The sequence below is a fragment of the Lutra lutra genome, chromosome 6 (assembly GCF_902655055.1).
Source record: "Lutra lutra chromosome 6, mLutLut1.2, whole genome shotgun sequence".
Lineage (NCBI taxonomy): Eukaryota > Metazoa > Chordata > Mammalia > Carnivora > Mustelidae > Lutra > Lutra lutra.
In genome coordinates, this window is record NC_062283.1 from 84,347,541 (window position 1) to 84,358,385 (window position 10,845).

Sequence of the window (10,845 nt, forward strand, 5' to 3'; positions counted from 1 at the left end):
TTTTACGGAGAGAACTTAGTTTGCCAAAGGAAAAACAATGGCATCCTTTTGATCTTAGGAAGATCTTTTCTGTCCTTGGCATTCATTTACCAGAGAACCCCTCTCAGCTGCTCATCCCCAAGATGAGTGAAGTAGTATAGGATAAAGTATAAATACGAATAAAGTCAAAGAAATAAGAATGAAGTGACATAGAGTAAAATAAAGACCACACAATAAGTAAAAAAGAAAGGACGAGAGGAGAGAAGGAAGGGCGAGAGGAGAGAAGGAAGGACGAGAGGAGAGAAGGAAGAACGAGAGGAGAGAAGGAAGGAAGGAGAAACCAACGAGCTTAATAGGTACTTGAAACTGCACATTTGAATTTTCAATAGGATTTTCTTTGTTCACCAAAGAACTAATAGATCTAAATTAAACGAAAAATAGTTTCAGGTTAGGTATATTATACTTGAAAAGCTTTGCAAAATATCTGGTCATCTCTCCTTATGTTTCCTTTTCCCCTCTAGGGTTCAAATTTCTAGAGGACAGGGTTTAATTCCAGTTTATCACTGTGTTCTGTTCTGTACCTCTCCGGGTAGGCATGGGTCACTATGCTCCGTACTCAATCACAGAAGGAGAAGTGAAGGGATACAACGGAATCACTGCGATGCAGTAAAATGAATATCAAAAACCAAACAACTGAAGTATTTACTGATATATGGCAATGAATGTACATGTGCTTGCATGGATATTTAAGTTATGATATTTCCAAATAATGGGTATTTTACAGCCTTTTTGAAAAATTGTGCAAAACCTTTTCCTGATATAGAATGAACCCGTAAGAGGTGTATTAAGTGAAATAACCAAGAGGCAGAACAACATTAATAGGTATTTTGCCATTTTTTTTAAAGTGTGAGAGAACAGAATGTGCATATATGATTGTTTGTGTATGTCTAGAAAGACATGTAGGAAGGTGGTTGCCTCTAAAATGGACGTGTATAAGACAAAAGAATGAAGACTAGAGGGAAATTTTTTTATAGTCTATAGACCTTGATTCCTTTTCCTTTTTTTCATATGCCTGCACTCCTTTAAAAAAAATTAGAAATATTCTTAAATAAGTTTTCTTTATCTTATTTTTCTTTATGCTATCCAAATGTATTAATAAAAAATTTAGCTAGCTTTAGCAGAATTTAAAAACCGTTATAACTCAGGCTCATGAAGGCTCTGAATTAGAGAAATGCAGTCATTCAAATCCATAGTATTAACATAGTTTATGTTCAGTTTAAAGGAATCTTTGTATATTTGTCATTTTCAGTATTTGTAGTATTTAAGTGATTAGCAAATTAAGGCACTTATCACCATAGCTTTCTGATTCCCACTTAAAATATGTTATCAATTTTCTTTCTGTTTTACAATTCTTAATAAATCTTTTATTGTGGTACAACACACACCCAGTAAGTACACAAATATCAAGCATATAGCTTATGAGATTTTAAGTACGTATAGATCTGTACAGCCATAATCCGGAAGAGACATAGACTATTTCCAGGATGCAGATGATTCCTTCTTGCCCCTTTCCAGTTATACCTCTCCCCAAGGACAAACCAAGTGGAAGGAGAGGGTGAGTTGCCCCCAGATAGGGCAAACAGAGGAATGAGTTACTGGGGGCCAGTGATGCCTTCAGAGAAGTAGGAACCCCAGGAGAATGACTAAATTTGAAAATACAAGGAAAGGCAACTTAGACGTGGACAGACTTGATGTCTTTGGTGAGAATTTCAAAACCTTATCTCAGAACAATGAAAAGCTACATTCACCACGTGTCTAGCAGGAAACAGATGGTATGGTCAGCCTGGGTGACGGAGCAGAGTTTAATAAAGGGCTTATATACAAAGACATGTGCAGCATTAAGAAAACCAGCAAGAAAAAGCTTGCAGCCTTTCTGTTGAGATCAGGAACACGACAAGGATGCCCACTCTCACCACTCTTGTTCAACATAGTATTAGAAGTCCTAGCAACAGCAATCAGAGAACAAAGAGAAATAAAAGGTATCCACATTGGCAATGAAGAAGTCAAACTCTCTCTCTTTGCAGATGACATGATTCTTTATATGGAAAACCCAAAAGACTCCACCCCCAAACTACTAGAACTCATACAGCAATTCAGTAACGTGGCAGGATACAAAGTCAGTGTACAGAAATCAGTGGCTTTCTTATACACTAACAATGAAATACAGAAAGGGAAATTAGAGAATCCCTTCCATTTACTATAGCACCAAGAACCATAAGATACCTGGGAATAAACCTAACCAAAGAGGTAAAGGATCTGTACTCGAGGAACTACAGAACACTCATGAAAGAAATTGAAGAGGACACAAAAAGACGGAAGACCATTCCATGCTCTTGGATTGGAAGAATAAACATTGTTAAAATGTCTATACTGCCTAGAGCAATCTATACTTTTAATGCCATTCTGATCAAAATTCCACTGGTATTTTTCAAAGAGCTGGAGCAAATAATCCAGAAATTTGTATGGAATCAGAAGAGACCCTGATCACTAAGGAAATGTTGAAAAACAAAACTGGCGGCATCACGTTACCTGATTTCAAGCTTTACTACAAAGCTGTGATCACCAAGAAAGCATGGTACTGGCATAAAAACAGACACATAGACCAGTGGAACAGAGTAGGGAGCCGATATGGACCCTCAACTCTATGGTCAAACAATCTTCGACAAAACAGGAAAAAAATATACAGTGGAAAAAAGACAGTCTCTTCAATAAATGGTGCTGGGAAAACTGGACAGCTATATGTAGAAGAATGAAACACGACTATTCTCTTACACCGTACACAAAAACAAACTCAAAATGGATAAAAGACCTCAATGTGAGACAAGAATCCATCAGAATCCTAGAGGAGAACATAGGCTGTAATCTCTTCGATATCAGCCACAGCAACTTCTTTCAAGATACGTCTCCAAAGCAAAGGAAACAAAAGCGAAAATAAACTTTTGGGACTTCATCAAAATCAAAAGCTTCTGCACAGCAAAGGAAACAGTCAAGAAAACAAAGAGGCACCCACAGAATGGGAGAAGATATTTGCAAATGACAGTACAGACAAAAGGTTGATATCCAGGATCTATAAAGAACTCCTCAAACTCAACACACACAAAACAGACAATCATATCAAAAAATGGGCAGAAGATATGAACAGACACTTCTCCAATGAAGACATACAAATGGCTATCAGACACATGAAAAAATGTTCATCATCACTAGCCATCAGGGAGATTCAAATTAAAGCCACATTGAGATATCACCTTAACCAGTTAGAATGGCCAAAGCAAGACAAGAGACAACATGTGTTGGAGGGGATGTGGAAAAAGGGGAACCCTCTTACACTGTTGGTGGGAATGCAAGTTGGTGCAGCCACTTTGGAGAATAGTATGGAGATTCCTCAAGAAATTAAAAATAGAGCTTTCCTATGACCCTGCAATTGCACTACTGGGTATTTACCCCAAAGATACAGATGTAGTGAAAAGAAGGGCCATCTGTACCCCAATGTTTATAGCAGCAATGGCCACGGTCGCCAAACTGTGGAAAGAACCAAGATGCCCTTCAATGGACGAATGCATAAGGAAGATGTGGTCCATATACACTATGGAGTATTATGACTCCATCAGAAAGGATGAATACCCAACTTTTGAAGCAACATGGATGGGACTGGAAGAGATTACACTGAGTGAAATAAGTCAAGCAGAGAGAGTCAATTATTATATGGTTTCACTTACTTGTGGAGCATAAAAAATAGCATGGAGGACAAGGGGAGTTAGAGAGGAGAAGGGAGTTGGGGGAAATTGGAAGGGGAGGTGAACCATGAGAGACTATGGACTCTGAAAAACAATCTGAGGGGTTTGAAGCAGCAGGAGGTGAGAGGTTGGGGGAACTGGGTGGTGGGTATTAGAGAGGGCACAGATTGCATGGAGCACTGGGTGTGGTGCAAAAACAAGGAATACTGTTATGCTGAAAATAAAAAAAAAGAAAAAAAGAAAAAAAAAAAAGAAAGAAAACCAGCAAGAAACAGCCTAGCACCCAGGGACAGCAATAACACAGATTCACCACACTGCAGGCTCCAAAGTGCCTGGGGAAGGGCACTGCTTATGGGAATTTGAGGGGATGGCTGTATAGAGAGAGGGATTCCACCTGACCTTTCCTGAAGGAAGTCTACCAACCCCAGGGCAATGTTGCAGAGAGGTTGTCTGGGTTAAATACCTTCATTTCAACTTCCTTACATCCTGCAAGTACTTCTCATTGGTAAAATGCCCCTGGACACACCAGGGCAAGGGGAATCCCTTAATTCTAATCCTAATCTGTGCTCCCTTCTAGGGAAAACAGAGGGAATCTAGTATAGAAACCATGGGAGATACTTGAGAGGACAGTCATTAACTTCAGATTAACTGCAGAGTAGATTGAAAAGCTGTGAAATCTGCAGCAAGAACTCAAGTTAACATGGATGGGAAGGGAGGCCTATTTACAGATGACCATGTATGTCCTTCATTGAATAAATTAATGTCTATATCAATAAATAGAGACAATTTGCCCATAACCTAATAGCTATATATTGCATGCAGCCAGCTAGTAAATCTATCCAAATAGATGATTCCATTTCTATTCAGATAGATTTATATCTACAGACAGTCCTAGTCTAACAACCACATGCCATTGTCCCACACACTAAAAAGCTGGCCATCCCTGTAGTGATCCCTCCGTTCTTGGGAAACCCCTGATGCTGTATAATAAGCATACAGAGGTGGGGGAGGACACGTAACCGAGGCTCTCTCCTTTGACCAAATTTTAATCAGGCTCCTTTAATCCCTGTACTTAGCTAGACCAGATCCTGGGCTTCCCTCTCTGCCTTTGTAAAATCCAGTTTGAGCAAGAATCCTGCTCAGTCAGTTCCGCAAAAATCTCCCACCTTTGGTATCTAACCAGCTTCAACCTCTTATCATTCTGGCCCGCCTTCAGCAAAAATTCTGATGAGTTAGTCTAGCAAGAAGTTCCTTTAACCCTGGTGTTTCCTCTTAGTAATTTTCCACCTACTGTCCCATACCCAGTTCTTTGTGAATAGATCCCCACTGGAGTTTGTGGGAGTCAGAGTTGAGTCCAATCTCCCCTACAATACAACCATGCTGTAGTAGCCTCCCTTGAATAAAGTCTGTCTCGCTACCATTGATGAGGGGATGAATAATTTATTCTTTAACACACACACACCGCGCAGTGATTTTTTTTAATGATTTTATTTATTTATTTGACAGACAGAGATTACAAGTAGGCAGAGAGGCAGGCAGAGAGAGAGGGGGGAAGCAGGCTCCCTGCTGAGCCGAGAGTCCAATGCAGGGCTCAATCCCAGGACCTTGAGATCATGACCTGAGCCAAAGGCAGCGGCTTAACCCGCTGAGCCACCAAGGCGCCCCTACAATAAATAATTTTTAATTAAGAAAGACAATAAAGTCAATAGAAGTTATCTTTCTATCCAGAAAGAAAGAAATGGAGTAAAATGAACTCATTTCAACTAACTTCAAGGACAAACTAAAACATTACTTCTTATTTATGGAGATTGATTGGCTTATGTTTATATCTATGTTACATCTATCCATATTATTTGTACTTCAGAGACCTCAAATTAATTTACAAGTAAGTTTTCCAAACAAGCAATTATTGATTTGAAAAACATTCAGTAAGAAATGTGGGAATTACTAGAGACCTGTTGGAAAAGATTTAGGAAGAAGACAGAAGCAAAATGTACATAAAAGATGTCAGTGCCTTTACTAGTAACAGCTTGTAAGAAACACTTGGTTCAATGCTGAACAAGCGTGTGGGATAGGTACTTGTTTTTCCAAAGAAAATCATATACTGGTGTCCCTGGAAAGATAGTAGGTCTAACTTACGTGATTTTTAAAAAGGAAGAAATATTACAATGGCAAGATGTGGATCATTATCACTTTACAAAATAGTCCACTATTTCCAAGTTTCAATTATTAAAGGAAAAGGAGGAGATTTCCATTTAAGAATAAAATACATTTACTCAGTAATCATTGAAATGGACGAATCCGGCTTACAATCCTGCTTAGTGGTGGGGTTCCACAAAGACAGGGATTCTAAGGGAACATTATGAAAAGAAACAATCCAAACACTTAACTATGACTATGAAAAGTGATGTGAATTAGGATGCAACTAATATTGCTGAAAATTAAATTACACAATATTAGAGCACAAACAGTATGAAACCCTAATTTTCTATCTGAAACTCTGTGAGATACAAAGGAATTCAAAGATTGCCAAAATAGTCTCACCCGGCACTGGCAGATGGCAGAACCAGGAGAGGATTCAGAAATCCCAGCTTCTGTGCTCTTTTCCTTCACCTCTGTATCTCCTCTGTCTCAATGAAGTAACAAACAAGGAGCCTAATATTTTCACAGAATTTTAACTTATCCAGGAATATTCAGTTGACTTCATTCTCTCCTTTCCTACACTCTCCTATAGAAACACTGAATAAAGAAGGACTTTATTTCTTTTTGAATTAAGAAGTTTTTTGTTTTCCCCACCACTCAAACCATGGTGCCCTAAGAAGCATGTCCACATCTCATGACACCACACAGCCCACTGTCACAGCACCATTCATCCTTCCTACCCCTTGCCTGCCTTCAGCTAAAGAAGTCATTCTTGGTACAAATCAATAGTGCGTGTCCGAGATGAGAAGATCTCCCAACTCAGGCAGAGTTTCAGTGCCTTTCTGAACCATCTGTAGGAAAAAACATAGATGATAGGGTTGCAGGCTGAGTTGAAGTATTCAAACCAAATAATAATGTCAAAGATCAGTGGTGGTGTGATGAAGTTAAGAAGGCTGTCAACCAGCGTGTCAATGGTGAAGGGAAGCCAACACAAGAGGAATATCCCCACAGCGATGCCCAGAGTCTTGGCAGCTTTTCTTTCACGTTTGGAAGCCCCAGCCAGGTTTTTGCTCAAGGTGTTGATCTGTTGGGCCTGCCTTGTGGCAACCACAAAAATCTTCACATACAAGCTGATCATGATGAGGCAGGGGAAAAAGAACATAGGAAAGTTTAGCCAGCCCCAAAACTTATTGAAATAGCAGTTGGCAACTGCCAACACAAGGCATCTCTTCCAGCCACTGACTGAGTGCATTCTCTACCACATCTGTGTAGAGGAAGAAGGCAGTGTAAACTGCTGGGATCCCCCACCCTGCCAGGATGTACCTGACGGCCACCCTGACCGTGAAACTTGGAGGGATAGATCAGGGGCTCACAGATGGCACAGTGGCGGTCTATGGAAATGAAACAGAGATGGAAGATGGAGGTGAGGCAGAAGAGGGTGTCCAAGTAGGTATGCAGGTGGCAGAGGAAGTCTCCAAAGTACCAGCAGCTCTCTACTGAGCGAACGATGCTGAGGGGCATCACTAGTAGACCAGAAACATGTCAGCCAGGGCCAGGGAAAGCAGTAAGAAGTTGGTGGGAGAGTGAAGCACTTTGAAGTAGGACACAGCAAACACCACAAACAAATTTCCTAGACCGTAATCACCATGCCTAATGCACAAGCCAGGGTAGATGGCCAACCGAATGTCCAGAGGATGGATTGTCCTGGGGCAAGACCCGTTCACCTGGTAGCAGAATGTTATGGAGAGTTCTTCAGCACCTTGGATGAGGACAGCGCTCATTTATGATTTCTTCTTTTCCTCTCTCTCTGGGAACTGGCCACCTGTCCCACCCCCCAAAAAAGACATAGAGGAGAAACTGAAGAGCGGTTTGGAACCTAGTACAATTTCCTCAGGTACTGAATAAAATGTGCTCCAAAAAATCAAAGCAACATGGGATTTAAGATCTCTCAAGAGTCACTTCTCTGCTAACTCTGTTTTGTCTGACTGGGCACTTTTTGAAATTAATGTAGACTATATCTTTAAGGAAAAAGAAGAAGAATGTAAGTTAAATGTTCCCACAAAGACAAAACAGGCAATGTCACAGTAGCATTATACAATTATTGAGAGGGTGCCTCTGCCATTTTGATAATTGCACCCATTGTCAAGTGTAAAGTGAGACTTTAAGTTATAAGTCTGAACCAAAGGAAGAATTCATTCTTTGTAACAAATCATCACTTGGGGAAGGAGTAACTTCTGGCTCCTCCCTTCAAGACTTAAATAAAATGACAGTAAAATCCACAGCTTACGATTTTTAATTACATGTCACCTTTTCCTAGAAAATCATTCAAAATGCAAATAATTAAAAGAATAGAGAATGACCTGATTTCAGTTCTGCTGCTGCACAATTCTTAAAGAGAACACACATTGTTTATACATCTCTAAAGAGCTATGTGATTTGAAAAAGTATTTCTTCTATCTTAACACTAACCTGTGAAATTTTAAACAAGTTTTAATAAAATGAATTCAACATTTCTAAGCTGCTTACATAGGTAGGAATCAGAATCACTTCATCAGAAGAAGCCCTCTTATAGCAGGTGAACATAGGTATGTAGAATTCTCTCCCAGCAGCAAAGATGACAGATGTGCAATCAGGATATGATTTTATACTCCAAATAGAAACTAGTCCTCAGTGTGTATGTCACACAAATGAGGGCTAGAGGAGCACCAAGGGACCTAGTTTGCACTATTCACAAGCCTCAGTAGTTTGAGGCTCCTGCTTGGGACAGGATCACTTATCCTGCCAATTAATTAGAGATCATTAAAGACACTGGTTTTATATGTTCTTTAGTTTTATTTTTGGTAAGTTTCATATATCCCTTCTGCTTTAGGATTATTCGTGTACAATTTTTTCAACAAAATAGTTGAGAATAATTGATCATAATCCCTTTGGTTTTTGACCTCCACATTGGATTCATCATTTTTTTTTTTTTTTTAGCTCTTATGTTTATCTTCGTTAGAGAAATCACAGTAGATGAAAAAGTGCCCTGAACACAGCAGTTAGATTCTGGTTCTGTTACTGCCTACGTCATGATTTATACCCTTCATCCCTCTCTCTCCTAATTGGTAAGAATACCTATAATTAGACTTACATGTCCCTACTTCACATGGATATGGAAAATAATATATTCAACCATATTCTGCACTCTCTGATTCTTGGTACCAAACCTCCAGAGGATGAAATGCCTCTTTATGGCCTTAGAGAGATCATTACACAATATAAGTCAAAATGACGTTGCAAAAATGACATAATGCTAAAGGTGACAAGAGATTACATCTGCCAGCAGAGTCTTTCATAGAAGGTGTAGAGGTCAAAAAGAATGAAGGAAAGAAAATGGAGAAAAAAAAAGAAGGAAGTTGGCAGGCATCTCTACCTTCTCTACAAAGCCTAGGCTAACCTCAGTAGTGATTGCTGGAAATTTGCCTCGTACCAAGTCCATGTTCACGGAAACAGATTTCTGACTCCAGAACTTGATAATCAGACCAGGAAGGATCCTGCGTTACCACAAACCATGACACCCTTCAGTTTATAAGACATAGTCCAGGGGCGCCTGGGTGGCTCAGTGGGTTAAAGCCTCTGCTTTCGGCTCAGGTCATGATCCCAGGGTCCTGGGATCGAGCCCCACATCGGGCTCTCTGCTCAGCAGGGAGCCTGCTTCTTCCTCTCTCTCTGCCTCTCTACTTGTGATCTCTGTCTGTCAAATAAATAAATAAAATCTTTAAAAAAAAAAGACATAGTCCATCTGCGATCAGCCAGGAAGTCTTACAGTTCTAAGTTTATGTGACCAAGAGTGTGTGAAAAATAGGAACAAATCCCTTACAAATAAAATAAGGCCTGAAGGAGGAAATTCTCTCTTAAAAAAAAAAAGTTTTGTGCTTTTTTGTTTGTTTGGGGGGATGTATTACATCAAATCTGAAATGCAATATGCAATCACAAGTCTATTTGGAGATACAGAATTTAAAAAGACTATTTCTAGTTTTGTGATCCCTAGATCAGAGATTACCTAATTCTCTGCACCCAGTTTTCTCATCCATTAATTGAGTATAATACACTACCTACACCAGAGTTTTATCATGACGATGAATGAATGTTAAGAACAGTTCCTGTCACAGAGTAAGCAGAATTGGACAGACAAGAGTGTGAGTGGATATTGGTTCAGCCCCTGTGTCAACCCTCCCAAGTTAGGGCTCTTGTCCCCTCTTCCACTCACTTTCAGAAATACATTCCAGTTACATAACAGCTAGGAGCAAAAGTCATTGGCGTCTAGAGCCTCTAGGTTTTCTTGCTTATCTCAGGACTCAGTGATGTTCCTTTCCACCAGCTTTCCCCAAAGGGCTATTTATTTTAAGACATAGGAAATAAGGGTAAGTGAAATGTTTATGAGATAGTCAAAGTGTTGTTTAGATTTAGGATTTTAACAATTAGTCTTGCTATTTTAATATCGCTAAAGTCACTATTCTAGGCCACAAGACAGGAATATTAGTGTTTTCCTGCCTAAGCAATGTCAGACTCCCTTGAAATAAACTATGAATTTTGGTCCAGTAGAGAGAAAGGTGACTAGGCAACATTCTAAAAAAAAAAAAAAAAAAAAAAAATCTAACCAATAATCTCCAAGGAACGTGTAAATCTATAGCAATGTTAGGGACAAGGAGTTAGTAAGTGTTTAAGAATTGCCTCTGCTCGTTTTTGTAGTCTAAAACAGCAATCACTTTTGATGACTAAGGTCTGAGGAAGTGAGGGCTTTCTTTTCTTTTATTTCCTTTTCCTTTCCTTTCTTTTCTTTTTTTTAACAGAAAGAATTGTAAAAAAAAATTCCCTTGAAGATAAATAAATATATAAGCAATTATTTTAAGGAGTATAAATTTTCCAGTTTTTAGTAGCCCCTCTG

General features: G+C 39.3%; 1 pseudogene; it reads right to left on the minus strand.

Annotated features, from left to right (window-relative positions):
• Window positions 1–6,684: 6,684 nt before the first annotated feature.
• Window positions 6,685–7,699, minus strand: LOC125102559 (trace amine-associated receptor 5-like; annotated as a pseudogene).
• Between the last annotated feature and the right edge of the window lie 3,146 nt (window positions 7,700–10,845).